Source organism: Pezoporus occidentalis, unplaced genomic scaffold (assembly GCF_034315485.1).
Source record: "Pezoporus occidentalis ecotype Australia unplaced genomic scaffold, CSIRO_AGI_Poc_V1 ctg18, whole genome shotgun sequence".
Lineage (NCBI taxonomy): Eukaryota > Metazoa > Chordata > Aves > Psittaciformes > Psittacidae > Pezoporus > Pezoporus occidentalis.
This window is the reverse complement of record NW_026913640.1, coordinates 5,822,943-5,844,325: the sequence shown is the minus strand read 5'-3', so window position 1 is coordinate 5,844,325 and position 21,383 is coordinate 5,822,943.

Sequence of the window (21,383 nt, the reverse complement as noted above, 5' to 3'; positions counted from 1 at the left end):
AACTGAAATCCAGAGCATCTGTTGGAACCTCTTTCTTGCAAAGCCTGGGGAATAGGTGGATCTGAGAGGGGTTAATCAGGGCATTGATCATCATCCATGGCAAGAAGTGAAGGTTTCTTCAGACTGCTTACTAAAGATGCCAATACATCTTTGTCCCTACACTGACAGCAGGGAGTCTTGCAGCTCTGCAGAGTAGGTGGTCAGGCTCACCCACTGCGCTCGTGCATTCACACATGACAGTATGCAGCAAACACCACTGTAAAGGACCTGCCCAAAGTGTCAGAATCTGGAGCAGAGCCAGCAACCACACGCTTATCTCTTAAGTCCCCATCTATGCCGTCACTTGAGGACCGTCGTTCCTCACAAATAGCTGTGTCTGAGCCTGAGCAGTGTGAATGAGACTGCCTGAGAGACGAGGTGAGGCGCTGACTGGCACAAGACTAACACAGTCCCATGGCTGTTTCACTGCACTGAGAGCTGAGGGATTGGGGGCCTGAGGTGTGTGTGCCGGGATGACCCCCTGGGCAGCACAATATGTGATTTACCTGAAGGCCCACCACAATATGTGATTTACCTGAAGGCCCACCACAGTGTGCTGCTGGTGAAGGACCCTGGTGGGACAGTATTGAGAAGAGAAACCCTCCTCATGTGGTGAGATCAAGGGAAGCTGCTGACTGTGGTCTTCCTACCCCATCTGGCCACAGCTGGGGACCTGGGTCTCTTCTTCCTAGTCCTGAGTAGGTCCCTACTTACAGCTTCTCCTGCTCTCAGGGGCAGGTATACCTAAAACCATACACACTTGTGCTCTTCTGACCCCAACCAGGGTTTCCAGATGCTCAGGCCAGCTTGCAGCGTTTCTTTGAAATGTATTTTAAAACCTAGTTTTCACCAAAGTCAAGTTATTGCCTAAAATAAGAATGCAGTTTATTACAGCATCCATGGTTTATGCCTGTTGCAACTGATTTAGTTGCCCCAGGTTCCTCAGAAAGCAAAACCAGATGCTCTGGCAGATGAGTGCTTGGGGGAGATGCTCAAGGGCAGGTCCAGCTCTCAGGCAGAGGCAGGAAGTCTGCCACCCTGTACAGTCAGTACCACTGAATCTTTCCAGAACACGTTATTTTCTTTGCTCTGAGTCTCCTGTCACAGGAGACCTCTGCTGCCTTTCAGCTGGAGAGGGCTGGCCATGGCTGCCTTTAAACTTCAGAGGGGATGAAGGCAAGACATGGTTCTCTTCCTGGAAAGTGCCTGCAGCAACCACACCCTGTGAGCTGGCTTGATGCTATCTGCAGGCATTTAAGCAGACACTGAGTGAGTAAAGAATGTTATACATCAACCACACACTAAAAGACAGCAATAGTGTTTTACCTCCAATGCTTGAGCTGTTGTTCCTGCTTATCATGGTCAGGGGACACATCCCCATCTCCTTGACAGCAGTCAAGCATGAAGATGTCACATTAGCGATTCATGCCCTCAGCCAACTCTACAGTCATGTCCAGGTCCAAGACTATCAATCCGGGTTGCTTTTAACTGGCCTGTGTTATCTCAGAGGTCTCCTCTGACCATGATCCATCAACTGGATGTGGTGTTTATTACAGACTTGGATATAGGAAGTTCTCAGGTGAGGACTGTGGGCTGTGGTGCTTAAGAGTCTGGCTGAGCTCAAGACTACAAGTGCTGAGGGCAAAATAATAAAGGCTTTTTTTTTGCACTGGTCAGCCAATGCCAGGAAGAAACCATGGTGAGTTTGACCCTATTAAATGGGATGGCTGAGCTAGGTAGGTCTGATGGCGCCGAAATCCAGAGACATTTCTCACTGGACAGTCATGGTTCAAAGCAACTAGGTCAATAGAGAGGGGTAAGTTTTGCTATCTGATAAAAGCTGCATAACTTCAATCGAGATCCCTTTGGGCTAACATCTGCAGGTGATCCAGCTGGCTTTCAACACAGGTCGATTACTTGTAGAGGCTTGCAGCTTGGAGCTCTAACTCCCCTGGGACCCTCTCAAGGCTGGAGCATTTTAGCAAGGACTTACTCTGTTTCACATATCTAAATTTGTCAACAAAGGATGCTTTAGAAGCAGCACAGTGAGACTGCACAAAGGTCATGCTGCATCTCTTGCTTTACTGAAAGGTTATGTCAGCTGGAAAGCTCTGACTTAGTACATTTTCAATTAATTCACTTCTGTGCAATAGATGCAGCGTTCCATTAGGTGTAGTCTTATTGGTAACACATGTTGGTGCCTTTTCAAGGAACACTGTCTTCTGACTATGCAGGCCTGTGAAGCTGACAGAGCACCAGAGAGACACTATAACCAAATGACCATGTCAGGGAAACAGTCAATTGTAATTTAAGGCTATATCAGCTGAATTGAGCAATCTCTAACAGAGGCATAAAACCTGCTTCCTATGTTATCTCTTCTTATCAGACTGGGATTTACTTTAATGCAACAACCCAATTCATCACAATAACTAGTGGTGAAGAAACCTGGGGAACGTGGGGACTGTCACATTAGCCTGGAAAGGTGTTAAAATGAACCAGTGAATCCAGAAAAGGAGAATGGAGAACTAGGGAAGTGCAACCTGGAACATGAGCTGTTTACATAGTCTTTAGGAGAATTATATTTACTGAGTAATCTTGGTTATCTAATGCACATGGGCAGGGCATGTCTCTTATTATGTGTCTGAGCAGTAGTTGGTTAACAGCACAAACATAATTGACAACAATTTTCTATTAATAACCACAAGCATGAAAGCAATGGAAGATGAGGTCTTTGTGCAATAACAACTGGCAAAGTTTTAAGCTTGTTATTCACAAGGATGCAGACAGCATTCAAAAGAATAGGTGGAAACTGTAGAACATTGGTGTTAACTTACAGCATAACTAGAAAAAAATTAAATGTGTACTACAAGCTTTCAATTTAAAAAGGAAAGGGACCCACCTCTATGATGGAAAGGAATCTTTTTTGCTCATTTTTGAAAAAGAAAGATTTCTACTTTTCTAATAAATGGAAGTTTGGTAGCTCTGCACTGTGAATGCTAACACAGAACACTTTAAGCCCAGTAAAGCACTTTGATGACTACAGAAACACCAGTTAATTTTTTAAATGTAAGTGTAAAGACAAAAAGTATCAGAAACATTATTATTTTTTACTATTTTCTTGCTTTGGTACAAGGAATGTCATTTGAAGACAATGACTATCAAAGGACGTTTCAGAAATATCACAAGGGCAATACGTAAGCTCATCTGTTGATCTGTAACAGTGAACAAGTGTGGTTACATATTTATTACGTGGCTTTCCAAAAGTGGGAACAGTTTTCCTGGGTTTTCAGTAGGTGAAAAGTTGTAGCTGCTACACTATACATAGATTTGTCCAATCTCACCTGAGAGAGTTTTCAAGCTTCCAAAGTCGTCCTCACCTAAAATATTACAGTTGATACCAAAATGAGGCAAAGACGCAACTGAGGGGTTTGAGTCTTCAGGACTAAGGTTAAAAATCAAGAAACCTAACATTTAACACCCTGCTCCTTCCAGAATCTGACACATCCACAAAGCAAACTGCACCATTCTCAGATCTGCTGTTTTAAAGAGAAAAAGGCCAATCTGAATGCAAGAATAGGTTTTAAAGCCCTTCTAAATACAGGGCTGTGTCTATTTGTTTTCCTGCGTAACAGAAGAAATAAAGCACTTCTTTGGTGATCCTCGGAAGACAGTCTAAGGAAGATGCATCCATCTTAAAAGAGGGAGCCAGATGATGGAATACCAGGAGGTTTGTGTATGATTGCTACCAAGCAGATATAAATATGCTGTTTATGGCTGGGAAGAGCCTGCTTTCTCCTTTTTGAACAAGAGCTTAAAAAATGTAGGTGTTGGATAATGCCATCTGGATGGTGAATGAGATGGTGGCAGGTCCCACTGATTATCATCGAATTATTTAGGTTGGAAAAGACCTTTAAGATCGTAGAGTCAACCATTAGAGTAGCACTACCAAGTCCATCACTAAATAATGTCTCTAAGTGCCACATCTACGTGTCTTTTTAATACCTCCAGGGATGGTGGCTCTATCACTTCCCTGGGAAGCCTGTTCCAATGCTTGACAGCCCTTTGGTGAAGAAAGTTTTCCTAATATCCAGTCTAAACCCGCCCTTAAACCAGCAACTTACAGCTGTTTCATCTCATCCTATCACCTGTTACTTGGGATAAGAGACCAACACTCACCTCGCTACAACTTCCTTTCAGGTAGCTGTGAAGAGCATTGCATGGGGTTATCATGACCCAAGTGCAGGACCTGGCACTTTGCCTTGTTAAACCATTGGCCTCAGCCCATCAGTCCAGCCTGTCCAGATCCCTCTGCAGAGCCTTTCTACCCTCCAGCAGATCAACACTCCCGCCCAGCTTAGTGTCATCTGCAGATCTACTGAGGGTGAACCGATCCCCTTGTCCAGATTGCTGATAAAATATTAAATAGAATTGGTCCCAATACCAAGCCCTGGGGAGCACAGGCTGAGCAGTGCTCAGTGGAAAAACAGACCAGTGGTCATATATTAATGGCACTGATTTCCCTCCAGGGTGATCCATTAGACACCCTGAAATCAAATAAAGCACCTTCCTGTACCATTTAAAAATCCAGCTCAGATGATATGCTAGACATTTAGCAGTGTCTGTGCACCTATTCCCAGGCACGTGGCAAACTGTCTGTCCATAGGAGCTGTAAGGAAAGCCCTCTCTCTGTCCATGTACCCCACAGAGCAGAGCAGGACTCATCTCAGGAGCTGCTTCACACAGGCCATGAGCTGCAAGCAGGGCTGAACAGGTCACGTTGCAGAGTCAGCCACTGACACTCAGCATGACTTCCCTCTGTGCTTGCATGTTGCAGCACATGGAGTGTGCTGTCAGGACTGTCACACATGGAGCGTGCTGGGAACCCACCTTTGGTCCAGACAGTCAGGAGATCCCCCATTTAAAACCAACCCCGCAGTACAGGAAAGGAAGCTTTGACACAAGGCAGGTGGCAGTCAAAGCCTGATACAAAGCATGAAGAGGAGGTCATACACTGTGATTTTCACACGAGACATCCTTAGGTTCAGGTCAAGGAGTAATCCCCATACTCACAGGGAAGGATCTTGGATGACTGGAGTTATTAATCCATATATCTGTGCTTTAAGTCACCATGAACTGTTCCACAGATGATGGCTTTTTCCTGGGGTAAAAATGTGTGTAAAATGGGGTATAGATGACAACCAGTGGAATGCAGAGACATGAGTACACTGCAGAGATGGTGCTGGAGAGAACAACATTCTTCTCAGGAACTGACTGCTACAGTCTCACTTGCACTCCACATAATGACACACACAGATCTCTGAATTGATTGGACCTGAAAATACACAAAAGATTCCTTTTTCCTTGTCACCCTTTTGCCTGTGATTTAAAACTCTTCAAATACATCTTTACTCGTATCTTTGTTACTCTACGTTTTCTCACCTGTACTTGAGCTCTGGCAGTGATGTGCTCAGGTTTTTCAAGTGTTTATTATCCACTAAGTGCTAGCCCACACATCTACACTTTAGTGTGAAATCAGGCTCTTACTTCTAGATATTGCGGAAACCTGCACATACCTCCTGACATGGTCCCAGTGTCTTTCACAGAGCATCAGACAGCTTCTCTGGGAAGTGAAGGCACGTGGCAGCCCAAGGAGCTGGGTCCATGGTGAGCTTTGCCTCTGGTATGCGACAGCTTTTTTTCCTGTTTGCTGTGTCAGATGCTTGATGCATTGAAGGATCATGAAAGAGATGTCACTTGCCTAAGGCACATTAGGGTCTGAAAGGTAACATGTCTTTCATGCAATTAATTTGCTTCCAGACAACTAATAAACCTTGGTAAATATTGGCTCAAAGAGAGCAATAAATTAAACATTGTGAATTAAGCTTTGCATTTTCAACTACTGTAAGACTGCAGGAATATCACAGTCTAAACCGCTCACCAGCTAATGTGCTATGGGCAATTTGGGAAGTGCCATATGATTCAGTGTTGAATGGTCTCTTGAAAAGTATTGATCCTTCCTTTTTCTTCCTCTCAGAAGCATTTTTGAGCAACTCCAAAAGCAGCTCATGTTGTATCATTCAAAGAAGCAAATAAGCACGTCCTGCCTGATTCACTGCTCCTTTTCACTGCAGGAGTGATCTGCTGAGAAACACTAGCATCACTCTGGGGTGATGCAGTGAGCGAATCAAACCCACACAGGCAATACAGATACACTTCATTTAAGACTGCAGGGGTAAGTTATGTGAACTCTACTCATGCTCAGCCTCCCAGCAGCCTGGTGGTTGAAGACCTTTACTGTACCCTCATTTCCTGCTTTCTCTGTGATGGGATACAGCATGGCATCACCAGTGTCCCTCAGTGTCCAGCCCATCACCTCCTTTGGCCCAGCCAAACTGCCCTAGCTCTCACCACTCTTGTCTATAAGGCAAAACATAAAGCTGTTTTCTTGCAATCCAGGAGCAACTGAAACACTTCAGCACTAAATTCAGTAGATGTCTGCAGTGGCAGATGTCTGGAGAACTGAGCAGCACTCTGCTGGCCACCCTCTCTGCCATGGAGCAGACTATGCAGACACACACCATTATCCTATATTAGCCTCAAACCTTGCAGAGCCATTCAAGCCAAAGGCCAGCAGTGTTTCAGACTGAATGACATTGGAAAATCTTGTTGGAGTATGTTGATCTGCCCACTAAGGCAGGATAAAATGGAGACCTGTTGAAGATGGCCAATTTGGCAGCTGCCTTCTCTTCATAGTACATAGCAGATGGAGTTAAGCTGCTGTGTAAGAGCAAGAGAGCTCAAAAATAGAAGCTAATGCTGAAAACGCATTAATTGAGAAGCTGCTCAGGAACCCAGCTGTGTAAACAGAGTATTTTTATTAGCTCTGATTGCACACACAAAGAAGAAGTTGTTATTTTGATGGATGTCTGTGTACAGATACAACCAGAAACGCCAAATAAGCAGAGAGAAACCCCAGAAGTGCTAGAAAAGCAGGAACTGAGGAAAAGAGTACAGATTGCAGGCTGGACAAAGTGCCTGCCATGAGGAACACCAACACAGATCCTGTTGCCTCAGGCAACCCCCGTGCCCTATGAGCATCATGGGTCAGGCCAGAGGTGGCATCCTGTTTCAGGCTGCACTTGGCATGCTCACTTGAGAAGTTATGGACAAGCAAAATGGTTTAAGTGATGTAGCTCAAGGACATCACTTTATCAGGGACCATAACGCTTTGGAGCTGGTGTACTTTAGTTTGATATGTTGATCAGATAATACCCAATCACTTATATGCCAAATCAAACTGATCTGGATGGGTCTCCATATCAGCCAGAGTATCAGATTTACTGCTTTCCAATCTCCCCAGTAACAGTGCTCCTCTACTTTTCATTATCAGGGCTCAAAAAATACCCAGAAGCTGGAGGTTTCTGTGGGGTATGTCAAGTAAATTGGCCCCACCAAGCCACTTTTCAAACTGCTCTGGCCTTTACTTGGGAGAAGTCACAAACGCCTTTCACAGACTTTCCCACACACACCATCACCTGAGAAAACAGGCTTCCTTTGATACAGACCACTACAGAAAATACAGTCATTACTGTTCATCAGAAGAGACATATATAGAATCATAGAATGGTTTGGGTTGGAAAGGACCTTAAGATCACCTGGTTCCAACCCCCCAAACTATATAACCCACATAGGACTAGGATGAAGGAAAGACTCCTATATACTCAACTTCTTTAGGTGGATTTTATTCTTTGCAAAAGAGAATGTCAGTCAGATGAGCTTTCCCAGGACAACAGCAGCACTTGAGTGGTTCAAGTGGACCTCATGCCACTCAGCAGCTCTGCCATCAGCCCTACCTGAGGTAGCTGTGCACCTCTCAAGTGCCCGTGCTGATTGAGACCTGCAGAGGAAATAGCTGTCCACAGCTGCTTGAAATGGAGTCCTTACTTAACGATGCTTGGAGCTGCCCTCACCTAGCCTGAACATGAGTTTTAGAAGTGGGGTTTTTTACTCAGTGTTTGCCAATTTACAGGTTTACACTGGTCTGGCAGGTTCAGCTCTTTACTGGTCTGTAGGACCAGGGAACAAAGAAGAGGGATGGAGCCTGCACGTAGTACTTTAATATATCGTTTGTGTACCCTATCTATACTTAAAAATAGAGAGGATACAGCTTGTCTCCAAGAAGAGGTCATTTGTTCTGAGTAGCCCTTGCAAAGCTGGAGGCAGCCCTGATGGAGCTCTTGAAAACACTGAGAAGACTCACGTTCCTCTCTCAGAAATCCATGTATTTGTACAAAACCATAGGACTGAAGCTGAAACTAAAGTTAAGAGGCTCTGGGCTGTACCATGCAGGTCAGGGCGGGTGGTCATTCATTTGTCTGGCCTTCAACACCAGTGAGTGTGTCCAAGCAGAAAGGTGGAATCAGGGTTTCTCCAACTCATTACACAAAACCAGTGATGGTGATAATTGTGCTAACACTCCAGTGCTAGTACACACTTCATAAGTGATGCTCAGAGATGCTCAGCATTGCTCACTATGAGAACCAGCCTTGGGAGCCAGTTAATGCGAAACAAACCCTCAGCCAGCTTACATGATGGCAGAGAGACTTTCACATGGCCTCGTGCCCTGGGTGTATTCATGACGTCCTTCCTTGTATCCAACAGATCAATTTTACCTGAAATGTTTGCATTGGTGAGGAGGCAGGAATGCTAAAGATAACTCTGCAAACAGAGAAGGCATGGAGGGGTCAGAGCCCAGGGGAAGGATCAATATGTTGGCTTAGCTGAGGAGATGAACAAATTGTATGTATAGACATGCTCAAGAGAAAAAGCAAGGTGTTTTCTGTCTTTAAGAGCAACCACAGATTATTTGTTTTCTTGTATGAGACAAAGTCCAGATCCTTGGGAAAATCAGGAATTAATCATAATCGTAATAATATTATGGCAGTACTACTACTACAACTAGCAATAATAATGATGGTAATGATAATAATCCAATCTGTGCACCTACAGAAGAGGTAAGCAAGGTGAGGACTTGTGCTGCCTGTTGCCTTTGGAGTTGAAATGCAGTGTGTTTATGGGGATCTGTACACCAGAGATGTCCTCTACAGCCTTCAAGGGCTTGCACAAGTATAATGCTGACCTCCTGCATTACACAAATTGCACATTTCTTCATCTGTTTCCTTGTCATCACAGGCAGTGTTGGTAAGAAAACAGGCTCCTGTGTCAGCTGTTTCTGGCTTTTCTTCCTCCTCCTTTTGTGTCCCCCTTTGCCTGTTCCCCAGCGTCTGTAGCCCCCTCCTCTTTATACCTTTTGCTGCCTTTCCTTCCCCTCCCAGCTCCTTGCCCTCAGTGAGTCCCAGGCCCTCCCCTAATAGACACTAAACCCATATGTGACTGAATGGTCAACATCAATATCATTTGAGGTCGTACAGGCTGCAGGGGCCAGTGAAGGTACCCCTGATGCCACCCAGTTTGAGGTGCAGAGCTGTCTCTACAGGGAGAGAAGGTGACAGAAACAAGAGCAGAGCAGCAGGGTTGGAGGGTCCTGGTGTCACCAATCAAATCCTGGGAAACAAAACATCCTTTGCTTGAGTGGATTTCAGGCTCACCTCTTGGTTAGCCAGGCACCAAGCAGCTCTGCTCTGCAGTGCTCAAGAACACTGGGTTTACCTGGGCTACTCTTCATCGCAGGTGCCTCTGCCTTGCACAGGGTCTGCTCCCCAGGATGGTGTCCTCATCCCAGCAACCTTTCCCAAATATTGCTAAAAGCATCCCTAGAGCTTTTCCTTCTTAGCCTCTCCTCCTCCTGCAGCCAGTCCCTCCACTCCCCAGGGGTTCCACTCATGCCTGGCTCTACTGTTCCCCACTGGAAAGTCCCATTCCTGATGACAAGGGGAGCATGAGTGCCCCAGGACACTGACAACAGCCACTTCCCATCTCATTTAGCCACCACCAAACCATACTGAAATCATCATTTTAATGCCAAGAGGGCTTTGCATTTCATATTTAAGAACTTAATGAAATAGCAAGGCAACAAGTGGCTATTCCTCTCCCCACCTGGCTAGACACAGATTCTCAGCTATGAAGCGATCACCGCTGTCCTTGCTCCCAGATTTTCAGCTGCTGCTTCACTTTCTGTGGGGCCTGCCATCCCATGTGATCATGGTGAGTTTTTCCATCAGGGATTTCTCCTGCTCATACATCTGGTCCTCACTCCTCTGCCTCATTTGATTATTGACAAGGCACCAGCACACACAGTGGCAGACACCCCATCTACTGATGCAAGCACTTTGTTTTTCCATGCTCAGCACTGTAGTATGATACTGATCAAACAGTCCTGGGTATAAAGCTGGGTTAAGGCTCCTTTCAGAGAACAAGGTGCTGTTTCCCCTTCCAGCATTACACCCTGTGGGAAGGAGCCCATTAACACAACTCTGGGAGGTCCACAGCAATGGGTGCTCTCAAGGTACTTGAAAAGTATTCCGAAAAGCTGTGTCCATCAACTCTCCAGCACTGGCTTGGGCTTGGGCATGTGGAGCTGCCTCTCCAGGCTCCGGTTGCCTAAAAGAGGAAAGTTTTACCCCAAGTCAAGTCTTGTCCTGTTGAACTGAAGCTTGCTGGTTTGGGGGCTGCCTGCCCCACTGGCTGCAGAGCCTCAGCACTACATCAGAGCATCCAGCACACAGAACGGCGGGAGTGGGTTAGAGCACATGGTGGGACCTATGGTTCAGTGAGCGGCAGGTTAGGATCATTTTGCCTCCTGCACCCCCTTCCCTTGCCCCATCTCACCAAGTGTGGGAGGAGGGAGTGTGCAGAGGGGACCCCAGCCCTGGAGCAATGCCTCTGCAGCATGGCTCAGTGTGAGCCCTGACTAGAGGATGAAACCCTACCGTGGGGACTGTCAGAGGCCGCACAGTGACTGTTTGGCTGATCCTTAGCTCACAGCCTGGAGTGTATTTTGAGCCTCCCCAAGAAAGAAAAACTTGCTGCAGCCACACATCTCGGATCTGCACATCGTCCTCATGTGCAGCTGGAGAGTAAAAGACTGTTCAGGGAGGAGGCACCTTCAACATCTGACATTGCTTCCCCAAGGGAGGGTGATAAAACAGGGATATTTTAGATCTGGCACTTGTGTCATCTGTTAAAAATTGTGGGTCTTCCTCTGTTGGAAAATGATCACACACAGGGGATTAAAAACAGTCCTACTCTCATCTGGAGACAAGTAAACCTCTGCTTCAGGAAGGATTTGGGGTTGCCTGTGCAGAAACCAAGAGAACATGTATAGCAAAGAGACGTAAGAAACACCAGCCCTTAGCAAACACAAGTGAGATGTGGGGCTGTTTGCTTCCATGACAGCCGTGCTGCTCACAGAGCATCCAGGTGATTCCAGCCCTGGGAAACTGGGGACGTTATAAGCTTCTGTGTAAAAGTAGCGTCTATCTTTGCTTCCCTTTTAACAAGATTAGTCTTGCTTTTCTCTCCCTCTTTCTTTTGCTGTCTGCCGGCCACCTCCGTGCTCTCTCACTAATGTGATTAGCGGTGCATGAGGACCATACTGGCAGCAACTGTCACAAAGATCTCTGCTTACTTGAGTGCACCTCTTTCCTCAGTGAAACGTCTTGTGTTTATGGTCACAGGGGGTATTGTTAACTCCTGGATTCGAATAGAAAGGGATATTTATGACCCTCCCATAAAAGTTGATTCAGGGAGACATTTAGGAAAGAAAGGGACAGAAAACAGATGTGTTTCCTACCACAGATGCTGAGAAGGTTCAATTGTTCTGCATATGTAATGACTTTTTATGGTTCCTTACAAATGCTTTCCACACTGCTAGAAAGGTGCCAAAGTCAAATACAGATAACTGCTTACAGAAGACAATTCAGTGACCATTTAGGACACTACAACTTTATATCTTGTCAAATATGTCAGAGATGGGCATTGCTACATATACGAAATGAAGGGTAATCTCTGCCTGCACCAAGCCATGGCTGCCTTTCTGCTTTCCCCACTATAGCTCTGCTGTCATTTAACATTTTCTGAGGCTGTTAGGGCATGTTTACTGTAATGCCCAGATGGTTAACACTTAAAGCACCTATGGATTCTTTTCCAAGGGAGGCACATTATCAGTGTTATGTGGCAAGCTAAATTGCCTGCAGTTTGTGTTCTCCAGAAGAGCAAAAAAAAAGAAGTTTAAGTCTTTCTAACTGTGCAAACAAATAAGTACTTGCAGGTGACAGCACCGGAAAGGTTGCTGGATTATAGGTCTGAAGAGAACAGATGACCAGTGACTAAAGCATAATTACAGGCAAGAGAAGAAAAGGAAGATGGCAAATTGCTGTGTTATCCTAACAGGAGCCAGAGGATGCTTGGATACATGATGTTTCTGCCTGGGGCTGGATGGTATTACTCTCTGATGTGAGCTCCTACCATATGACAAGAGGTTTGAGGTGAGTGTGCAGAAGGAAGTATGTATCTCAGGTGGTGCAATGAGCTTGTGACTATTTACAGCAGTGGAATATCTGGCCAAAGCCACATACTACAGTCCCTCTGTGCTCTTGTGACAGAAGGAAAGCCATTTCCCAAGAGTTCTTAGGCCAAAAATGTGCAAAAAGTGGCCGTGTGCTAAGGTGCCTGCAGAGAAATGCAGCTCGTCCCAGCTGCACCCAGCATCCTCCCACTGCCACCAAGGGATCAGAATTAATGTTGACTGAGGACAAAGTCCTCCTGTCTTGACACACAGAAGAAATGGGAAAGGTGGGCAGCATGAGATCATCAAGGAGCTTGTGCCCCTCCCTCACTGCCTGGGGTTTAGCAGTGTAATGGAGCTAAGGAGAGTTTCACTGGAGCTGGCTCAAGCTTTTACCAAGTTACCTATGAACTTAGAGCCCAGGCATGGCAAGTTCAAGACGGCAGTGGGTGGAAAACTTTTGAATATCCAGACTAGTCAAGCTTGTTATAATTAAGAGCTGAACTGACATTATTGGGCAGTGCCATCAGCAGCTGCCAGGCTGTCTCTCTGCAGTGTGTGATTCTGATCACTAGAAGGGAGTGGTCAGGTTCCCTGCATGGACAAGTGATTTCTGATGATTTCATATCAATGGATGCATCTTTGTCCAGCCATCGTCGCTCCTGCATTCTTGTGTCATGAGTGGCCATTCATTACCCTAGCATCTCCTGTCCACAGAGAAAATAAAATGTTCCCAGATGGGGAAGTTTTCTTCCTCTGGTAAATAATTAATAATGAAACTACAAGCTGCTGCTTGTCTCGTACAACAAACAGTTCCTTCTTTGCCTGTGAACAAGCAAGGCAAAAACCTCATGGGATAGACAGCATGTCTGCAAAACCAAACCTCATTTGCTAGAAAAACCTGGGCTAAAATGCATGGGGAACAGCCAATTTCGGTAAAGGCTGGAGGCAAAAAAAAAGTATTATAGCTCAGAAATCCCTGCTCAGGGAAGCTGAGCTCAGCCACAGCAATCTCCTCTTTCAGGAGAGATCAGGTGTGCTCCATGCAGATTTCTTCTGACACAGATGGTGGGCATCTACGCTGGCCTGGGGTTTACCTGATGGAACCATCCTGAGGAGTGAGGGCAAGAGCAGAGGTCTGCAGCCTACCTGCCACGGCAAGCTGAAGTGAGACACCAGTGGAGTCTGGAAGAAGGGGAAGGACCACTGCAGTAAGCACCAGACCTGCTCCTGCCAGCAACACAGAACTGCCACTAACGTAGGCTTTGTTAATGTTCAACCACCTCTGGGGAACATAAGTTCTGACTCGTGTTTCTGGTTTCTGAGGCTCTTGCTTTATTTCCAGAACAGTAGGGACTTACCTTCTCCTCCAGAATGCTGTGTTTTCATTACCAATCGCCCTTACTGCATGTTTTGCATGCCAGATCCTGACATTAGGTCCTGTACTTTTTAGTACACTGACTTTTTAGGAATGAATCCCTTTCTTTGAAAACATATTTCTCTTCTTTTTGGAGCAAGCAGGAGTGCTACATTAGAAAGTACCTGCTAACAAGGAGAACCCCTGGCTAGCAGCCCAGGAAACCTGACATTAATGGTATCAGTGACAGCAGCTTTTCATGCCTCTGCAGACTGTGACTTTTGCAATGACCCCAAGGAGCGCACCACAAAGGGCAGTACTGGGCAGAGATTACCCACATTAGCTCAAGCACTGGAAGCTGTAAGACCATGGTGTTTCTCTGTGCTTGCCCATGGTTCCAGCTCCACGCTGATGGTGCCCTGCCCAGGCAATGGGTATGTGCCTCAATGATGCTGGCTGTAAGAGCAAGCCAGCAGTCATTACCTAGCCCAGATTACCCTTGTTTTAATTCATATAGGTTTTCAAATCACAGCTCTCTGCTGCCCCAGTCATTTGCTTCACTACATCTGAGCCCATGATGCTGCGCTGCACGTCGTGGGGCACAACCCTGCCATAAAGGGGGACTGCTGTGAGCAGTGAGGAAATGAAGCCAGGAGCGCTGCGTGGTCTTGGCCATAAAAAACATGCTGCAGGCTGTGTCTTGCTGGGCAATGAGAGTTCCCGAAGTTGTTTTCCCTTGTTGATGTCATAAAACTTCAGTGAAACCACCTACAAGCTTCAAAAGTTGCATGGGGGATGGGGTATATGTAAGAGTCCATTGTTACAGCCTATAGAACCTCTTCTGCTTAAGCTGGCTTGTACTGGTGTGACTGTGCTGGGCTCAGTGGCACAGTCAGACAGTCAGATCCCAAGAATCAGTTATCATCATTTGTTCCTTGAAAACAGCTGACTCTGCTAAGAGAGTTTCTGAACAAAGGAGTTCGTGCTGGGCTCCAAAACCTTGCTCTTTCATACCTCTAATTAGGGACCAGGCACCTATTTCGCAGGGCTGTTTCAAGTGTGAGGTAGTGATGCAAGCTGCTGGCCAGCCAATGTACCAAACCCCAGAAAACAAATAAATGCACTCATCTGACAGGCAGTTTGACAAGGGCGATTGCAAACAGTCCCAAGACATCTCTGTGCACACATATAGTGGCACAGTGCTTTCAGAGTATGGCAAATACAGAAAAGTACCTCTAAATGAATGTTTAATGATTTAACTGACTCCCCCTGAATATCATTAGCTAGTTGGTGAAATCTCTTCTGCCTGCAACTCTGATCACAGCACACAGTTAAATGAGTGTCTGACACTTTCCACTGGAGCTGTAGAGAGTGCTGGTCCATTCTGATGGGCACTGAGTTGGCACAGAGAAGTGCATTTTCAGATGGCACAAGCGAAGGCAGCAGGCAGGATGAGGGGCAGCATGGGCAAAAGGTGAGATGAAAGAGAGAAAGGAGGTGGTCCAGATGTGCTAATTATAATTAAAAGCTATCAAGACAGTTAGTTCTCTTAATGAGGAAAGAAGACTTGAGTTGAATGACTCTGACCCATACACCTCTATATAGAAAATCTGTCACAGCAGGCTGAAGCAGCATCCTCTGAGGCAGACAAGGTTTATTTAAGAGAGTTGACATGACACCCATCACAGGGGTGGCTGCTGCTCCCCATGGGACAGAGCAACAGCTTGTGGGTGGGCAGAGAAGATGGAACAGACAGGAGTGGCAGAGAAGCCCATGATTTATCATGCAAGTTAGTTGTAGTCACAGACTTATTAACAGATTTGAGGTAGAATTGTGGAAAATGTTTGGCTGATTAGCCTGAAGCACGGTTGAGGAAGGGCTTCATTTTTTCTCTTTACTGTGTTGGAGAGATGGAAGCTTTTCAAATTAAACAGAAAGCTGTTTAGCTTGGAGTCCTTTGCAGAAAGCACAGCATATGTTTGTCCAGCTTCCAGCAAGTGGAAGGGCTTGTGGACTAGGTCTTGACAGAGAGCTTTCTGTTTAAATACATTCAGAACTAAGCCATTAAATTAAAGGTTGACCCTGGCTATGTATCACAGCCAGCACTGTGAGCCAGCTACAGGCTTTGGACCCGACTAGAAAGTGATTGACTTGGGTGAAGTAACTTGTCACTCCCAGGTTCATACTTGATTAACCATGACCAGAGCAACACCTTCAGATGAGAGGGTAAGGGAGAACCATATGCTGTTGCAGCACTTGCACTGGCTAAGAGCCCAGTGAAAGACTGGAAACCATACTGTGCCAAGTGCTAGACAAGCGCGTAGTACAGCCTCTTGCCCCAGATCTTACCATCCAGATTTATGAATAGGCATAAAATGTGGGTGAATTTTTCACCCACAAATGGCCAAGGGGAACTGAGAGGATTTGGGAAGAAGAATGCATAGCAAAATGAACAAAGGTAAGTGTGGTAGAGATCGATCATAGTCAGGTTAAGAGTTGCAGGGAATTCTTGGTTTAAATTCTAAGCCTACACAAAAGCATTTTTGTTCCTTTGATGACTGTATTGTCCTTCTTCTCCTTCCAAGCCCTTTTCCTCTGGTAGTTCATTATATCCACTCAATTCACCTTGGTTTAATTAGGGATGTGCGAAACAACCAGGATGCTGAGATCCTGGCCAAGACTGCAGGTATGAGCAAATCATCAAGTAGAAAATGTCCAAAGAGCTATGCCATCTGATAGAAAGAAAACCTTCCTGTGGGAACAACGAAAGGAAAATTTGGGGCTTTATTTCCACAAGAAACACAGAAGATAGAGGCAAATCCAGACAAACAGATTTGTTTTCCTTTTGTGTGTTTTGTGGAGCAGTGTTGGATTTGTTTCCATTCTGAGTCAAACCAAACTTTGCAGCTGGAACTTTGCCACAGAACTGCAGTTCAAGTCCTTCTCACTCCTAGAACAGCTTGGTAGGGTTTAGTCTGTGTCTGCTTGCCCCAAGCCAGGGTGATGCTGACAGCAACCATCCTGCTCACTGCAGACCTGAAGTGGTGGTCCCAGCCTCACATCTTCAGATAGCCTCATGCCACACTCCCACTGCTACATTCACCCCTGTGCTATGAGGGCTACCAATGGACTACCATGCAGCCCAACCCCATTTCAGGCTCTTTGAAGTAGTTTCAGTTCCTGGAACAAGGTGACAATCCTGTCTTTTTGGGCCATGGTGGAACCTCATGGGGCAAGAAGAAGATCTAAGCTTCAGGGCTTTGCCCTGGGTGTCCATCCTGAGCAGCATGGGTACAATCTAAAGCACTCAAACGGTCTGTATCTTGGTTTTGCTTGCAGCACAGGTAGGGCCAGAGCTGTCTCTGGTCTCTCTCCACCCGGGAGCTAATGGGCTCACCTCTGGGCTTCCAGCAGGAGAATCCCTTCTTTCTCAGAAGTGCTAGGAGACCTGGATGATGTTTAGGAAGGCAAACATAAAAGCTATGGTGGCTACCTTATCTCCCACTTTAGAAGCTAAGGAGTGCATGGAAATTACCCAAGGAACAAAACCTGCTAAGTAACCTCATTATCCCTTTCTTTGTGGAGTTTACTGTAAAAAGGCAGGCTTTGGATCTTAATTTGCTGAGAAGTGCAGTAATGTAATTAGCTAGACTGATAACATCTGAGTTGTGTGAATTCTTCAGAGGAGAGAAGGAATGTGCTAGACAGAGAGAAGGAAAAGGAAGAAGAAATTATGCTTCCTTTGCCAAGAAATTAAATGTTTTTCAATACGTTAGTGATATAAAATTATGGAAGTTTTGGAGTTTTTGACGTGTTTTTTCTCATGCAGAAGCATTTCCTTACTTAAAAGGACACAATTTCTAGAATGCATTACAAATTGTTTTATATATATATATATGTATATGTATATATATATATAAAATGAATGCATATTCTGAAACAAATTATTTGTTTGTTTGTTTCTGTGAAGCATCTCCCCTGTCCTGCACTTTTCCTTATTTGGATAAAGCAGCTCAAAACCAGCCTGAAGAAAACAGTATCCCAACAAACACAAGAAGCTCTGCCAATGACTGGCCCCCTGAGCTACCTTTGAGGCACCACGGGCTTTTCCCAAACCCAAACCTTGTCATCGACTACCCATCAATGCTGCCACCCCTGCTCCAGAAAGCTTTGTAAGGACCATGCAAAGCTCTGATGGTGTGAGCCTCATGTCACCACTGGGAAAGGGGCTGCCCATACCTGGTGGTCAGCGCAGGTTTCTGGGGGCTTGTGAAGGTCTTTCACAGCATGAAACGAAGAACGCATTTCGCTTGTCACTAGATGGCTCTATCTGCTTTCACTAAATGCTCACAGATTTTTTTTTACAGCCCCAGATGAGCGTCAGCTCGCAGGGTCACCAGCAGCAGCCAGAAAGTTAAATCTTCAGGAGGGGAAAAATTCACCTGGGTTTTGATGATGGCTTTTATTATGTTCTTGCTAACTTCCCTGAGTAGAATGAACGGTGTTGTGAGAAACCTCATGGGCTGAGATTGGTGTGAAATGGTGACACTGGGGAGAAGTTCTGATTTTCTTGTCTCAGACTCCTCCAGCAGCCATTGCATTCCAGCCTCTGTGCAGATATGAACCAAAAAGGGAGGAATTTGGGCGGCTGCCAAGCATTTAACGCAGGTATAGGCTGGTGGAGAGCCAGGAACTTCCTCTTCTTAGTGCCTTCATTAGGTGGGAGACAAAGAAGGGCTGGCTCCCAGCACACCCCTGAGATGACTCAGATTGGTGGGAAGATGCTTTCCAGATTCCTTGTGCACCAACAGTGCCAGCACTGGTGTTCAAAGGAGAGGATGCTGGTACCTGAGCAAGCACAGGACAAGTGTAGGGGAGGTGGAGAGTAGGGCAAACCCTGGCAGTGCAGTGGGCAGAGGGCATGCACTGAAGCCCTGTGGGTGTCTGCAGCCTCAATGATTTACACTAAAAAACACATTTTCAGGTTTTGGTTGTCTTCGAGTAACTAAAAAGGTGCTGCAGGTCTGACTCTGCACAAGAAAGCATATCACATTGTTGCTTTCCCCAGGAGAAAAACTGTATGTTCGAAAGAAATACAATACATTTAGGGGCTCCACTGGCTGTATTGGCTTAAGGCTGAATATTTATCAGCTGCCAGATCTCTCAAGTGTATTCAAGAGATGTTTGAAGCAAAATTCCTGCCTGGAAAAAAGTTGCTGTCTGAATCCAAAGCCATGAAAGACTGGGAGCATCTCTATTGACTTCAAAAGGATTTGAATCAGGCCCTGGGGAACTAGTCCAGCATCTCTTTCTCACATCATCAGCCTCTGTGCTTCCAGGAGACAACTCTTGTAATGACAACCACTTGCAGAGGTATTTGCAAGATCATAGCTTCAGCTGCATGAATGATACAAGACACTACTGACTAGTGGGAAAGGAAGCAAATTTGCTTGTTTAGATAATTAGCAGGCATTTGAGACAAGCCTTGTTGTCTAATGCATCACAGACTAATAACTCTGTCTGACGAAGCAGCAATTATTACAGTAATATTACAGTCACTAAAATAACCATCCCTCCTAACCACTGCTGTCGGGAGGCGATGGATGAAATTGTGTTTCTCCTCCTTCCACATGAACAGACTATGTGCTGGAGAAGTGCCCTGTGGGAGAGGAAGGACTCCTACAACTACTGTATGGCCGCTTCTGTTGCAACCCGCCTTAGGAGGATGCCTTGTTTTTATGGCCCTAGATAGCTGCAGGCATCATTTTGCACCTGCAGTTTTGGAGAGATAGGTCCTTACTGACCCATGTAATGTGATGCCTTGAGAGGCCAGTGCTGTGAGCACAAATAGCTGTGACTGATTAGAAAAGGCATCATTTGCAGGGCAAACATAATGCTGGTTGTGTTCCTTCTGAAAATTGCCATGAGCCATAGAGGACCTATAATCCCATCAACTTCCTGCGGGCAGGCAGCTCCTTCCCAGAGTTGTGAAGAAGTAACTTTGCTCACTTCAGGCATAACGATGGCGAAATGGAGAATTCGGGGCATTTTGGTTTAACCTAGTCTTGTCTGATCCTGTCTAATGGCTGGGTGAGCTGGATGCTAGGGTAGGCAAATCCTCCAGGGTGAATGGACCGAGGCAAGAGCAGGAACAGAATGGGGAGGAGGTGCTTTCCAGAATAAGGCTCCTCCATCACCCCACAGCCCATGGAGGGGCTATGCCCAAGCTCTCCTCTCCCCCATCCCATCCAGACAGAGCTCATGGGAGTCAGCTCACAGTCATTTTCCCTTCTTTTCATGCAGGCCACAGGAGACAGGTAGAGATACAATACCATGACAGTGATATTAACTGACTGGCCTCTAAACTGTGTAAGTAACACCTGGGACTCAGCTCTTACCTGGTTTGTATGACATGAAGGAGATTTTACTCAAAACAGACAGAATAGCTGATGGGAGGCATCATGGGGAGCAGAGGGCTCTGGGCGCTGCTCCATACAGCTCTGCTGTGCAACTTCACCACCACTTACAGCCTGTGCCTCCCACAGACCTGAGAGAAAAATCAGGTAATGCAGATTTCCTCTTTCTTCTCTTGGGGGACCAGTCTGTTGAGAGACTCATTAAAACACACTATGCCCAAGACAGAAAAACATCACCTGACAAGAAAATGCTCTTACAGAAAACAAGTCTTTGACAGCTTTACATGCTTCTTGAACACAGGAAAAGCCAGTCAATAATGTTCCTTGTGGCCTAAAAGCAGAAACATCTGTTGGAGGCAGCTTGCTAGGCTGAATATAGCAGCAGGAAAGCCCAACTGATTAACTCCATCCTCTTCCTAACGTGTTTATGTGGTTCCCAGAAATCCCTAGAAAGGGCTCCTGAGGACACTGGCACTATTACAAGCCAGCTCTATAATTCTGTAAACAGAGAGATAAAAGAAACATTATCCTACTGCAGTTCACCTCTGGCATCCAGTTTGCGTAATTCACACACGCTTCATCTAGTCTCCCTTAGCTGTGGGACAAGCTTCTGATTTAGGAAGAGCCCATGCTCTGATGAAGGAAAACATAAAGCTGTTGTGAGGAGGAAAAGAGGGCTGGGGCTGTCGGGGTCCATCTAACCTTGCAAGTAGGCCAGAGCTGGGGAAAAGTAGAAAGCATTAGAGCAGTAACACAGTCAGTAGACACAGGAAGCACTTCCAGTATAGCTGGGCTGAGCCAGAGCTGGGGAAAAGTAGAAAGCATTAGAGCAGTAACACAGTCAGTAGACACAGGAAGCACTTCCCGTATAGCTGGGCTGATCCTTCTTAAAACAACCAGCAGGGCCCTTCTCTTCCATCCACATTCACCATAACAAGGAGAGCAGCCAGCTTCCTCTTGATTACTTCTCACATTTTGGTCTTCTCTCATTTCTGTTTATAGTAATACCCTGGGATGAGAATGCTTAAGAGGAACACCCTTTTCTATCCCTTTCCCTGCCCTGACATCTTACAAGACACAACTGGACAGGGTGGTAGATAATCTT